This window comes from Seriola aureovittata, chromosome 16 (assembly GCF_021018895.1).
Source record: "Seriola aureovittata isolate HTS-2021-v1 ecotype China chromosome 16, ASM2101889v1, whole genome shotgun sequence".
Lineage (NCBI taxonomy): Eukaryota > Metazoa > Chordata > Actinopteri > Carangiformes > Carangidae > Seriola > Seriola aureovittata.
In genome coordinates, this window is record NC_079379.1 from 14599071 (window position 1) to 14614631 (window position 15561).

A 15561-nucleotide genomic window follows, 5' to 3' on the forward strand; every position below is an offset into this window, starting at 1 on the left:
AAACCTAACAACATCCCTCTGGTGTTTCACTCTTCATTTTTGGCATGAAGACAATACTGTAAAATCTAATGAACAGATTATGTTTACAGTTCTCCTCTTGCTGCATTTTAGATTAATTTCAACAATGCCACAGTTTTTTTTTTTTTTTTTTTTTTAAAGTTCGAAGCAATAATATTTTCGAGAAAAGATATTGCATGACTCTTTGGAAGTGCATGAATTCAAAACAGCAGTAGGTGCAGCATCAGAAGATGGAGCATTTTCTTGTGGATATGGAAAATCATTCCTTAAAAGTTATCACACTCTGGTTGAAGTTGACAGTTTTGCAGAATCAAGCGAAGACACTTTGAGGTGATTGGGCATCCAGCTGAGCCTGGTCGAAAAACACATTCCATATGTATTGAGTCTTATAGTGGAGAACAACTCTAAGCTGCTCCCTTTTTCTACCAGATTGCAGACTTTAGGCATGAGACACAAAATCCCCGTTCAGGGCTCCACTTTGCATCTGTGTGTTTGCTTGTGCGTATTTCTTTGTCTGCCCTATGTATATGCAGTGTGTAATCATGGTTTGAGAGCTTTGTATACCTATAGATGTTTGTTGATGTCCGAACGTACATACATGTGTCAGATGAGGCGTGTCTGTGGATCATCCATTTTTCCAGCCATGCTCACATCCTGCTGCAAGCAAGCAACAGATGGCAGGACAGGGTGCTGCGGCCGATTTAGTCCAGTCATGTTTGCTAGGAAGTAATTGTGTTTTAACCTGGAGAGAAACTGAATATTACTGCCATGCAGGCAAACAAATTATAGTCACCTCACTGGCCGGCAAATGACTCTATTTGTTTCATGTCCAGATGGAGTTTGAAGAATATAAATTGGCCCGTGATGTTGCATGGGCTCGATGCACCTGACTGTTTGCTTGCCCGTCTGTTTGTCTGTCTTTCTACCTGTCTCTACCTGTTATATCCTCAACAGATGCCTGTCTGCTTCCTCATACATCAGCCTGTCTGTTATTTTGTATTGTGGCAGATGTTTCAGTGCTGCAGGTCTTTATAGCAGAAAATGCAGCAGAGGAACAAAAAAAAAAAAACCAAACAGTTCAAGTGGATTAGAGCGTCCGCACATTCACCTTAGCACTGTGCCACAGATCGTCTTTCGATGCCAAACGCTGCCCTGGGGGACAGAAATACTTACGAGAGATTGGTATGGTTTCATGATAAGCAGTCATTAGCATGAACATCAACAAAAGATCTGCCACGCTGATCTCTCGACAAATTAAGTCACTTTTTCTTCTTCACGTCTCTCTGATTTTCAACACTCGCTGTTTATATAAAACATTCTTGAATGAAGTGTTCATTCACTGTCACTTCCTGCTCTGTGTGCCAACTGTGTGCATCAGAAAATCCCCTGCAATCTTTGTTTTGGCTAGTGCGAGGTGGCAAGTGATTACCCAGAGTGCTTTGGGAAGTTAATGTTCATGGTCTACACAGCGGGATTCTAGGAGTGATGACAGAGGAAGCGCCTGAGGGCGAGCGTCTCTTCGCTGCCATCTCACTTTCACTGTTTCTGACAACGCGTTTACCCCAACAGATGGCTCCAATGCTCACACAGAGACACTGTGAGGCTATGAAGAACTGCGTGGGCTGATACAACACAAAGATGTGCAGAGAATCCAAAACCAACTAGTGCGAATTAATGTAAAATTGACTAATGGGATCTCAATAGTCCATAATGTGTTAAACGGTATCCACCATCTCATCTTTATTGTCTCATCAGTTTATTTCCTGTATAATTTTATTCACTTTTTAATACAGTGAAATACAACTGGTTAAGTTATTAGAAAGAGGGGGAAAAAAACTGCATGATTTTTGTTGAAATCTATAAAGTAAAAGTTCAAGAAATGGATCCCAGCTGAAGGTAAAAAAAAAAAGTGTGTAGCAGATCATAAGGTATAGGAATAATTTGTGTATGTAGGGAATATGATTCGATGACACCTTGGTCCCAAACTGCAGCTCATTCAGTCAAGTAATGCCTCAAGTATTTTCTTTGCATACCAAAGAAGAAGAGTTCAGCTGTGCCTTCGGGCCACTGAAATGACACACAGCACGATGTCAGAATATGACTTACAGAGAGGGGTTCAGTGGGACGGAACAGTGTGTGTGTGTGTGTCAGACCACATTATCGTACTGCATCCAGCATACCCAAAAATGCCAAGTCCTCACCATGTTGGACCGCAGACTTTATTTGAGAATAAAGACAAAGCTGAATATATACAGTAACATTTTCAAGTCAAATATGTGTCCTAAGGAAGACTGAACATGTCTGACTTTGACAACAGGAGGTTGTAAGTGGTAGGTAGCAATGCCACTACACTGAGACTATTTGACTGACATCGATGGGGTTTGACCTTTATATAACCTTTTTAAAGGAATGGTTTGACATTTTCATTCCACTCCCATGTCTGTAAAATATCTAGCTGGTAGCAGCTGGTTAGCTTAGCTTAGCACAAAGACTGAAAACGGCAGGAAACAGCTTGTTTGGCTCACTAGCACCTTTAAAAACTTACTAGTTAACGTGTTAACACCAAACTGTCCAAAAGCCAAAGTGTAAAAACTTGTACACTGCAGGTTCACAGTGTTTATGTGCTGGTTGCCTGGCTACGTTACAAAGACAACAAGTCTCTGTGCTTCATATTTAACATACAAACAAGTTAGCGAGAGGTAATGATCTTCTCAGTCTTGACACAAATAAAGTGAACAGGTATATTTTTTAAACATTTCAAAACTTGAGTAAATTTACTTTTAGATTCTGAATCAGTTTTGAATCTGTTGCACAATTAAAGAAGAAGCTGCCTGAATGGTGTCGACCTTCAAACGCTGAACTCAGAAGAATGTGAATTTGTAGTAGCCAAGTTCAATTAACTTTTATAAATGGCCATGACATAACCCGACAGTATTTTTCATTTATTCAAAAGACTGAAATGTTTTTGTATTAAGTAAAACTCCTAATCAAAGCTATTATTAAAAACAAAAATTCTAATTTCCTATTTTTCTATCTCGTAATACTACTTCAACTGCTTATTCATACAAACTCAGTTTAATTTCAGCTTGTGCAGAAGTAGCAATCCCAGGGTTTAGTTAAAAAGTTGTAATATAAATATACAATGGAAAAAACAGTCTTTAGCTATTAGTGCTACTCAATTCGCAAAAAAAATCTAGCCTTCATAGGTGGTTGTCTGTGTGAGTATCAATGTGTTTGTGAGAGAAGCAGAATTCAGACATGGTGACAGTTTTCCCCTGTATGGTTGATTGAACATTCCAATGTGTGTGTGTGTGTGTGTGTGTGTGTGTGTGTGTGTGTGTGTGTGTGTGTGTGTGTGTGTGTGCGCGCGCGTGCGTGTGCGTGTGTGTCTTGAGCGGGTGACTGACCACATTGGAGTGTGAGGTGAATGTCACACCCATCAAAGTGCACAGGTAATGATGCACTGTAGCTGGCATCGCTACAAGGCGATAACCTGGATGTCCACTTACCTGCCCGCACACGCACGCACACACACACACACACACACACACACACACACACACACACACACACACACACACACACAGTCCCCCAGGCTGCCTTTCACACTAACCTGGCGTCCTTTCACAGGGCCCAGTGGAGCGTGCTGGTGTGACTCTACTCTCAGGCTCTGCAGGGAGAGAGTTAGAAGGAGAGGTGGTGGTGGTGGTGGTGGTGGTGGTGGTGTTAAAGGTTAGGGTTGCACATGCATAAGCATTGGCAGGATAATAATTACCCATTGGCATTTGGCGTATTTTCATTTTGGAGTTTGATTCCAGCCTGCGTATTTTGTGTATTGAATATGAAGTTTTACTATTTAAATTGCAATACATTCTTGGCTGAGTTTATTAGATCTAAATACAGACACGGTAACGTCCAAAGTGAGTCACAGCATGCAATGGTTGCAGTATTTGTGTAAAAACATAAAGCTTTTAATGATCTTCTTGATTAGAATTCCACAAAGGCGAGAAAGAACGTACAAGGACTTATTTCTCATGCTTTGTTTTCTGGTGATCATGATGCATTTTGTTCTTGATCTTGACATACCACGCTTTGTTTTCTTTAGATTGTGAGAAAAGATTCAGACCATTACATTAACTAGGGGAAGTAATTATCCAGTGATCACAAGTTCAGACATCTTGGACTATCCAGACTATGAAAAATCAACACAAACTCTTTTCTCATGATCATAAAATAATGATGTAATCTCAAGATAACAGGCTTGTTATGATGGGATAGCAAAAGTATTTTTGTCATGACCATGAGAAAATCCTTGTCAGCCATGTCCACTCTGGCCTTTCACACGCATGTGCACAGGATTATGAAATCTTAATAATTAGTAATTCTTTAACCAGACTTCGATTTAATAAAACATCATGCATGCGAGTACACACATTGATAATGACTTCTCAGTGCAAAAAAATGCACATGCATTAATACACTATAAAAGACCAAAGATAGCTGTGTTTATGAGTTTATTTATATAAGCATGTTGAGTGCGTGCACATTTGCACATCTTTTATGACTTCAGACTGTGAAATCACTGACAGCTGTTTGCGACTGGAGGCAATGTTAGGGCCCGAGAGAGAGAGAGAGAGAGAGAGAGAAGAAATCATTCATCTTACTGTATGTTTTTGCCGAAAGCACACGAGGGAAAGAAAGAATGAGAAAGGAGCGTGACGTACCGCACAGCGAGTGGACATTCACAGTGAAATACTTAAGATTAAACTGACTATCCAGTAATTATTCTCCCGTGCCCTCTCGCTGTGCATGGCTATCATAGAAGGGTCAGTGGCAGCTGTAATTATTACACTTCAGCCCTTTGTTCTCAGCACCATTTTAGATCATTGTCGCTTTCTGCGGAGGAACTGTTCACATCTCCACGGCTATCTGTGCAGTGGGGTCACTTTACATTACTTAGTATGTTGCTTGTGAGTAGTGACACATAAAAGACAAAGATTTGATGAGCTGCAGGGACAGTGACATTATGGACGATGTGATGTGTTTTTATTCATTGCAACTCAGTTTTATAATTAAAATACATTCATTCAAGATAATAAAGAAAAATATATATGTTCACAATATTCCAGTCTCTCGGTATGCAGCAGGTGCTTGACTGTTTTCATTTTCAAACACAAGACATTTTCTTATACTGTGGTCAAATTCGTGTTCTATTAGCCTCCTCATTCCAGCTTCTACCATGACTAAATGAGCCTCCGTGTTGGTTAACTGGGCTGAAAACATTCCCCATTAAGGAAAACAAGATTGTACTTTCTCCTGTCTCCCACATGACTCTGCCCCTAACCAAATTAACACACTCATTTGCATAAGCGAGATGGATGAGATAGGAGGAAAATACTTTTCTCTCTGGAAAATAAGTGCACTGTTAGACGGAGTGGGAATCTCAGATGAGATGTCGCAGCCCATTAGAACGGCCATGCTTCATCCTTTTTTCATGCGGCGTATTGGTATAATAACTTTTAAATGTTGGGAGCGTTTGATAAAAAGCTCTGACTGATAAAAAAGGCAGAGTGTGATTGTAAAATGCAAGTTAAGAGAGAGTGCATTTTGTTTCATAATAGATTGATCCCAAACAAACCACAGCAGCGTGGAGCACTTCTATCATTGCAAAATTACATTTCCCATGTATTTGAATATTGTAGTAATTACATATGTATGAATAATGCATTTTGCAAATTTTTCTCTTACTTTAGTTTGGATTCATAAACATTTCTACCACACCGACAATATCAAATGAAAAAACATATTTTACAATTTCACACATTACTGATGCTGTTTATCGACTCCCCGGAAGACAAAACAAAACACGTATGCGGCATACCTTACATAAAAACCCAAAGATGCAACAATAGACTTCCCTGCCTCCCCTCTGTCCTCAACGAACCTGCTCAGTGAACGGAGCAGCCAGACTCACAGTCAGGTTTGTTTGTGTACTAAAAACAGCACCACAATTTACTGCAATCAGACACTGTGTATGGGCCGGGGCACCTGGGGCGCTCTGTGTGTGTGCTCCTACCCTGTGGTGAAATTGCTGTCAACACTTTTCCCCCTCCTTTCAGTGGTGGTAGGCTCCGGTAAGTGGCCTGGCTCTGTCCACTATCCACCCCTCCCCCACTGAGAGGAACGCCATGCTACATTCACAACTCCACATTTACTACCTTCGGCTCTCTAACGCGCATGGAGAAAATGGTTGTTGTTTTCTTTATAGTGTGCATTTCTTTCTATACCTTGCTGTCTTTCATTTCTGTGTTTATCACTCGCACTTGGTTGGACTTGGCTGCACAAAACCAGGGAACCGGGAGCAAATTGGTTTTATAGCTTGCTTTAGCTTGCAGGCAAATTAGAGAGAAATGTCTCGTGAATGTGAAATATGACTTCTTTGTTAGGCCACTGTCTGCACTGCTGCAGAGTGAAAAGCGCAGGCAGCTGTAACCATCATTAATATAATGCAGGAAAACAAATGTTGAAAGATGTCTGGCATTTAAATCAAATCAAATCAGCGCTAAGGCCCCAGCAATATTCACCGTGTTTGAATTTCCATCAAACATACTGCCCTGTATTCTGAAGAGACAATTAATTTGCCGCTAACTTTGTCTCAACAACCTGTACGATCCTGTGGCTTTTACACGTATGAGTGTAAGAGTGACTCAGTGACTCAGACCATTAGCGAGATAATGTAGACAGTTAGCAAGGAGAGAGAGAAAGATATTGTGAAAGACAGAGCGAGAGAGAAGGAGTGGCGTCATGAATAATGCATTACTGCTTAATTTATGGCCAAACTTTAAATAGTGCTGAAACACAGGAGACGCCTATGAAAATCCATCTTGTTACATTATTTGCTTAGCGAGTACGCTTTGAAACCCACGATCTAAGGCAGTGTAATTAAAATAATATCCCGCCAATATAATAAACAGTATATTTTCACATCTTTTGTCTGTCTTGTTTTGACAACTCATAATTGAGATATGTTTGCTTTTTGATTCTTGCATTTCATTTTTCTTCTTATACACCATTTCCTGCTCATCAACGGATGCACACACACACTGTCCCAAATGGCCTGTCTAGTTAAATGCTACAACGTCCAATATAGACTGTAGAAGAAAAGTTGCTTCGTAAGACTGTGGGCTGCAATGACTGACTACCTATAGGACATTAAAGGTTGCACAGGCAACACCACAAAATCAATATTCACTATAAGGTTGGCAGTACGCTTAGAGAACAGACTTTTATATCCAGATCAGTAGACAAAGAAAGATGATAAATCATAATAAATGACATATGATGTCAAAGGATGATGATTATGTGTGCACAACATGACACAGTACAATACAGATGGTATTACAGCAGCACTTCAGCATTGAGAGCATCGAGACATCAATGTAAAATCAATAGTAAGTCGCTTACCTGTCGATTCAAATTCATTACTCATACCACCATTGTCAAAGTGTTTTTTTTTTTGTTGTTGTTTTTAAAAAAAACTTGTGGTAACTTTTGGTTCTGGAGGCTATGGAGCATGCACAAACTAAAATGTGCATAAAAAACAGCAACAGGGAGCTGATTGCAGTCTGTGCAGCCTACCTTCACCCATCCTCTGCTCCTCTCCTCCATGGTAATGAGGCGTTGAATGGCAGCATGTCTACAGGCAGGGGAAGCAGACGCGCCATGCAGCTGTGGACTCCTACGCATGAGGCACACACACACACACGTTTCTTCCCATCCCTCAGGCTCCCACCTGAGGGCCTGGTACTTAAATGGCACAGGGGTGGAGGTGGGAAGGATGGGTTGGTAGAGTTTCTAATATCCGACAGTGGTGGAAGGAAGGGAGAGGAAAGAAGGAGGAGGTGTGACCCGGGCGAAGTAGACTTTGTGTTATTGTTATTCTTTTGTTTTTCTTATTGAGTAAAAAAAAAAAAATATGTTGCACATTCTGTTCGCAGAGTGTCCATAATGGCTACCTGCATGATTATTCTTAATATATGTGCATGTTTGTGTATAGGAACGTGAGGATGGTAGATCTCATGCCTCCAAACCAGTACTCCGTTCCCTAATAAGACAGCATGGTCTTATTTACCTCACACTTGATCCAATTAAAATGATGGATGCTGTCAGAACTTCAATTAAATTCAAAGCCAAGAAGACCTGCACCTGAAGAGTGGAGGAAAGTTGCAATCCTTTACCTTGCTGTCATTTATCATCACATCAGGCTTTCCTGACAATTTATTTAATTGTTTGCCACAGTGACAAAGTGCTCTGTGTTCAAGCCGCGTGGTGTACGTCCTCCTTGAATGTTGCTTTGAACCTGTACCTGCAACTGTGGATTTCTGCCGCTTTATGCTCACTACACATTTCCCCACATCAAGAGTCCTGTCACTGTCTTTTCATATATTTGTGGTGGGCAATGGAAAGATCTGTAGTGGACAATTACTAAAAGACCTTAATGAGCCATGTATAGTCTGTTAGAACTGCTTGTTGGATGGATGTTGTTATCCCCACACCTTTCCAAGTAAGATTAGGGATTGGAGGGAGGATCTGTGTTCGACCATTTCTGTAACTTTCCGAACCACACATCCGACATTAACACTCACTTCGAACCATAATTGGCCAGTGGTGCAGAGGTGAGAGAGGAGCCAACTTCTCTCTCTTGCTTTTTCAAATTCTTGGAGCAACTATTTCTGCTTTTTTTTTTTTTTTTATGTGAAAAACCAAGTAAAACACTATGAATGCTTTTCATGAGAGACTGCCCGAAAATGTGTGCCATTATCCCTGCATTTAAAGGGGCTATGTGGGAGTTTTCAGCTGCCAAAGGAGGTTTCTTGCCGGGAGCGGATGGTGACGATTGTCACTTGACAATAGCTTTGGCCATTGTTGTCTTGATAATACAAGAGCTTATAATACGTCCTCTGATCATCACTATACCTTCAGGGCAGAATGGAGGTGACGTTGAGTCGCTATCGGAAAGTGATGAGATGGGCCGGGGCTAGCTGGTTAGCGTGCTAACGTCAATAGAAGAAAAGACGTGGTCGAGGCAAGAGTTAACATTGACGTTGCTTTCCACCTCTGGAGACAGCTCTTGGCAAAGAAAGGAATGAAGTTTGGTGCTGAATTCGCATCGTTTCCTCTAGACTGGGAAGGAAATAGCTGTGAATGCTAATGCTGGCTATGTAGCAATAAGAATTTAAGTACATTTAGAGAACACTGGAATGGATGCTAATATTAATGTTCGAGGGAAGAAGAGAGTCTTCTTCATTTTTTTTTTTTTTTACAACCTACATGTCAGAAGCGATGAGGATGCTTGATGTTGAGTGTTGGTTGAGTGAGAGATGTGTATGAATGTTAGACTGCAAAATGTCAAACTGAACCCAGAAATATGGCTTACATAGACCTATTGGAGACCTGTCGTCTTACAAACTTCCAGACACGTGCAGTGTATTATACTCTATTGGTCTGGTTTTAAATGGATGGCTTCTTGTTTCTTTCAAATGTCTTTCTCCCAAAAGAGAAAGTTTCTCTCTACATTGCACCACCGTTAATAGCTCTGCTCCTGGAACACTGCACAGAGATCAAAAGTGTATCAATCAGCATTCTGGCATTGTATCTTTCTCTTGCTCCTGCAGTGAGATGATGTCTGTGGAGGTTGTACTTGTCTTGCCCTTTCCAATCCTAGGAGGATCTCGGTATTCTATATATTTTCGCCAGCAGTATCAGTGCAGCAGTATCAGCCAGTGTGCAAGTCAACATCCAGTACAAACCTTTTTTGAGACTAAAGAAAACCCATTCTACAAACTTAATCAGCACAATCCTGTTGAATATGAGCCAGTGCGGCTGTATGATTGAATGTAAAATCTTCCCTCACATTTATTTTGCACGAAGTATTGACATAAAAGCTTGAGATGAGATGCACATTCTTAACTACAACAGTGAACAATAGGATGACAAGCAAATCAAAGGAACAGATGGAAACTTTACCAGTTCAACAATGAATACATTGATAACAGTGCTACATGACAAACCTGTCCATCAGAAAAAATGTCCTATCTTCTTACAAGCACTCTTTTAGCTAAATATTGCATCAAAAGATACACCCACCATAAATCAAACATCTCAGGAGTCATCATATTTAATACACGGCTCTTTTTTCCGCCCTTCTGTTTCCCAGTGATGCATTAAAAACACACGATTCTCTGAGGGGAAACCTGTGATCTCAAAGAAATATTTATTTTCTCATGCTGTGAAGCAGTTCATCTGAGATGCTTCAGAAAATTGCTTCTATTCCCCCTTAGTGGAAAGTGTCTAAAAGACAGTATACAGCTTTGCTGCCTTTGAAAATCTATCCCCTGCAGGCTTTTTGGCCACTCCTAAATCCCTTAGTTACTTTCATTGTTTGTGTTGGCGTTAATATTTCATAAAGATGTTTCAATATTTATTCATCTTTTTTTGCCACGTAGATAACCGTCTCACTAACTCCCTTGTATCATACATTTTAATGTACTGAGTGATCGTGTCCCACAAGCGGTGTGTGCGAGTTTTTCTACCCCTCCCTCTGTAGTACAAGTATCTTCATTAATAAAACATAATGGATGCCGCTGCCAAGAATCACTCCCTCTAAATAAATATAGTGTACAATAGTCTGGGATAGAAGCTCTTATCTATTTAAATGAAAATGACATGCATCATCTGGTGTTGTGATCAAAGCATCAAAAACATTTAAATTTCATATTGAGAATGTTGTGGTATTAACAAACTATCACCAGGTACAGTGTGGTCCTAAAGACGGAGACTTATTGTTTTGGTTGAATTCAGTGTGTGATGGTAGGGAATACTTAAAAATAGCCCATTGAATAAGGTGTTGCACAAAATGATTGTGGAAAAAGAAAAAAAAACAAAAACAAAATAGCCATCTGCTGTAAACCTGTATACTCTATGATAAACCAATGATTTAGTTCATATTCAGATCCTTTACATAAGTAGCGAAACCACATTATTCAGTCCCGCACTGAAAGTGTCACCAAAGTGTCACCAAAGTTAAAGTATCAAAAATAAAAGCTGTTGATGAAGAAAAATTGCCCCTGTGAGTGAGTGTCAGTGCTGTCGTGCATTATTTCATTAAAGATGCATTGATTGCATTTACATTTACTCATTTGGCAGATGCTTTTAGCGACTTACAAGTGAGGGACATCACTAAAGGTTGTGCACTAATATGTAAGTAGCTTTTAGATAGAGGTAGTTCAACTGCTTTACATAGAGTTGGGTGGTTTAATTATATTTTATAAGCTGATGTTCTGTATGTAAAATATTAATTTGTTAAATAACTTACAACTATAGCTAAAAGACTTTTTGGCCATTTGGGTGCAGTGGAAAAATGCTGTGAACACAACACATATTATGGTGTTTTTAAGCTAACTGGGAGAGAAGTGTACTGTGAATTATTTGGAATTGTTTTGCTGGAAGCAGCTGCCTCCTGTGTCACTGACACTGATGAGAGGGTGAAAGTGAATTAAAACAGTAAAGTTGGGAAACCAACACAATCAGCTGAAAGATGCTAAAACTTGCCACAGAGATGAGGGGAACTGCTGAGTTGGATGATAATTCCCTGTGGGTTCATCTTTATGAGAAATCCTTTTTACATTACAGATACACATTAAAATAATGTTAATATAAAATATTTGATTATATCAGTTTAGCTACATTCCACCAACATACAATAGTAGAATTACATTCTCATTAAAGTGAAAGCTAATAATAAGTCACACTTGCTTGAATTTGTTTTGAGTCTCAAATTCTACACATGTTTCAGCAAAGATACAATATCCAGTCATTAGCTGGACCAGAAGTTACCTGAGGGCGAGTCAGTTGGCTCTGGGCAAGACCAGGGTATTCACTTATTTGCACCTTTGCACAGGCATAAATGATCTCTCTCATCTTCTTTCCTTTCCATCATTACTCCCTCTCTCTTTGTCTTCTGATTGGCTGATCCCACCATCAGAGGAAATACTCCCGGTTGTTGTTTTCTGTAAAACACACCTGGCTGCTGGTAAAAATCCACTATTCCCAGTTGATAAAACACAACACAACACACCGACAGCACATGTAACAACGTAGCTTTGCAATCTTTTCAATATTTAACTCCTGCCCTTCATACTTGGCTTGTTGGAGCTGAATTTTTCATACGTGCTCAAAAGCCTACACAGCAATGTCTCACACACGTTTACATGAAACTAAATTATTATAAATTATTTAACATTTTATAATAGTGAAGATGCATCTTCAATAGAAGAACGGTCTCAAAAGCAACAGTCTCCGATCTCCATGTAATGTATTTACATTTTTCTTTGCGAGACTAAACCGAATAGTGTAAGCTTAAATAATGGAATTTGGGCAAATTTTAAATTAGGTCTTAATAGGTAAGGAGAAATAACTGCCCTTTCTAAATGAATGGTTGTCACCTTCTCACAAGAACCCCTTTGATCACTACACTTATTAAATCTTTTAAAAGTCCAGATCATAATGACAGGCATATTGTTAAGAATTAATCCTTTTAATTCCTAAGCACTAATCATGCAGGAAACTTTTGACACAAATGGTCACTCTTTTGACACAATGGTTACTGAAGAACTGAAAGGAAGGCTGATTATAGATCATCTGTGGCTCCTATGGCTTGAATCAAAAGGAGCGCAATCACCATGTCTATTTGTGCAGCCCCAATCCCCGTTTCCATGGCCATTAGTCCAGGAAATCTGCTCAGACTTACTCAAGTCTGTAAAAACTTCTAGAAACTGAAGTGTGAGTGAAGATTCAAGGTGAACAGGAATTTCCTGCTACCTGTCAGAGAAGTTTAGAGAATCTCAGGGAAGGACAGACCCTCAGGGGCTGGAGGCAGCAGCTTCACCCCTTCTGCCTCCTCCAAATAATCAGCCAGTGAGGGATTATTTTGTGCTGCTGGTGGATTGTTGAACAGTCAGTCTGTAGTGGTATATTCTTTTCAGAAAAGTGAGTTTGGTATATATTTATTGTTATTTTTCACCTTGTGTGACATTTATTTACAAAGAACAGACTCTTTAGACTGAAATCTCTTGAGCAAATTGGCAGCATAACATGAACCAGCACAAACCAGCAGACACAGAACAGATGACCATAGAAAAGTGGGAAAGAAACTGTGATGAAACAATTGCATTTTCCTGTTCATAAAGGTTATTGAAATGTCATTACAGACATATACGTGCATCTACTGTAAATTAAATAAAAAGATTTAAAGCAGCTATAATTTGACACTGTTGACAAGAATAAATATGACATGAAGATGAAAATATGACAAATGAATAAGGAGAACCTAATCATACTTGAATATAATTTCTTAATCAGGAATGAAAATAATGTACAACAGTACTGATTCTTAAAATTGTAAAATGAAGGGTCAGATTTTATTTCTATTATAATATTCATCTGTTCTAATGTTTGAGGGATTGCTTTTGTGTGTTATTTTGGATACAATTTGTCCACTGCAATGTACAATAAAATAAACATCATCAAAAATAGCCAACAATCTTTTATTCCATGTGAGTCCATAATTACCATTAACCAAAGTTCAAGCAAATCAAACTGAGATCCGGTGGGGGGAAAAAAGGACATTAATATTTCAATTTTACTCTTATTAATTTAATCACATTTCATATGCTGATTTGAATTGGCCACGCTCCTCCACTCAGAGTTGACTCTAATCCCAATCTAATTACTAATTATACGGTTGGAGGTTGATTGGCCCAATCCTCCCAGCCAAGGCCAATTTGACTCCCTCTGATGTCGAGCACCTTTCATGTGCAATGTGTCCCAGGTTTTGAGGACAAAATGTGTGCGCGTGTGTCTGTGTGTGTGAGTGTGTGTGTGTGTGTATGTGTGTGTATGTACATGTCTGTGGTTTAATCAAATCATTATTCAGCACCCTCAGTCAATAAGAAATGAAAATGTTTTCCCCACTGCTTGTTGTCGACTAAGAAAGGAAACAACAAACTAAAAGATCTGACCCCAGGCCGTTTCTATTAAAGGTTTTATGGAAGAATGGGAAGCAATTTACATTTATTAGTCGCTTTTTTTTTATTGCCAATGTGTGAATAGACATAACTTTAAAAAATTAGACCTTCCCCAACTTTCTGAATCCACTAATGTCAACAAATGACCGGCTCCCAGCTCTGACACAAATTCCATGTTAGTCAAACTATAGTCTCACATAGCCAGATATCTCCGCACTTTGCCCAATATACTCCATATATTATGACATACACATTCAGTCTTGTGTATGTTACGTCACTGCTCATGCTCGTTCAACGGGATGTTGACTGCAGTTCACTTAATGGCCACCGGTGTCATCAAGGGTTTTCTGAATGGTACATATAGTACCTTTAAATGATCTGAAAACAAGAATGTTTTAGTTTAATAATGCAGCACCGTTTTTTTCAGTAAGAGAGAAATTGAAATAAATCCTTAAACAGAAATAACCATTTTACCATTTTGGGTACTTTAGATAAAGACAATAAGGTGATTATCACCTAGTTACCCAGAAGTGCTTTGACAGCCATAGACACTGATCTTTGTCTAATCAAAGACTCCTTTAATTTTATAGCAGCTTCAACAGTTAAGAGGACAGTGAGTTTGCAGCAGAAAGATGTCATAAACGAGTCGTATGCATATCTGGAAAATATATTTGCCTGCTGTGTGTTATCAAGTGTTATATTGCAGCTAAATTTAGTATGATTAATATAACATGTCCATGTGTGATAATGTGTGTTACTAGCTGTGTGTCAATGTTTAACTTGCTCTACTGGTGAGCACAAAAACTGTTTCATGGTCAGTTTTCCGGGGCATGAACTGTTACAGCACTGAGGTTAGGGTAATGTCATTTCCTGGGTGAGTCACTTTTGGATTTTTTTCTGGAGACAGACAAAGACATCAGGTTGCAGCACAGATGGGAAGACCATTGGGTCTTTGACATCACAGACAGATGGCACAAATGACGCATTTCAGTGTGTGTGTGTGCGTGTATTCATAATTCACTGTCTGTGTGTGTGCATGTGTGTGTGTGTGTGTGCACAATCTTCCCTTCTCGACTTTTCCCACTGCAGGTCATTCTGCTTTAAACATTACTTTTAGTGCAAAGTCCAGATTAGCAACCTCAACCTCAAACAGCATTCCTAGTGTTTGCCATCGCTCATGCACAAGGCTGAATTCCACCATCCATCCTGCATCCACCAAGGATGTTGCTCAAGCAGCTTTAAAATGCTGTTCTGGACGGGCATGTTATATTTGAAAACACAGACTGTATTTCAGTCTTCCTTAGTCAAGCTGTCAAGCGAGGGTACACCCCGAAATACTCCAATGACTGAAGTCCATTGAATGGAAAGAGAAAAACAGTTTCACCGAGATGATGTTTCACTGTGAGGGACCTAATATTGGCCGTTCGTTTAATGTCATACTGACCTCTCCCTGTAACCA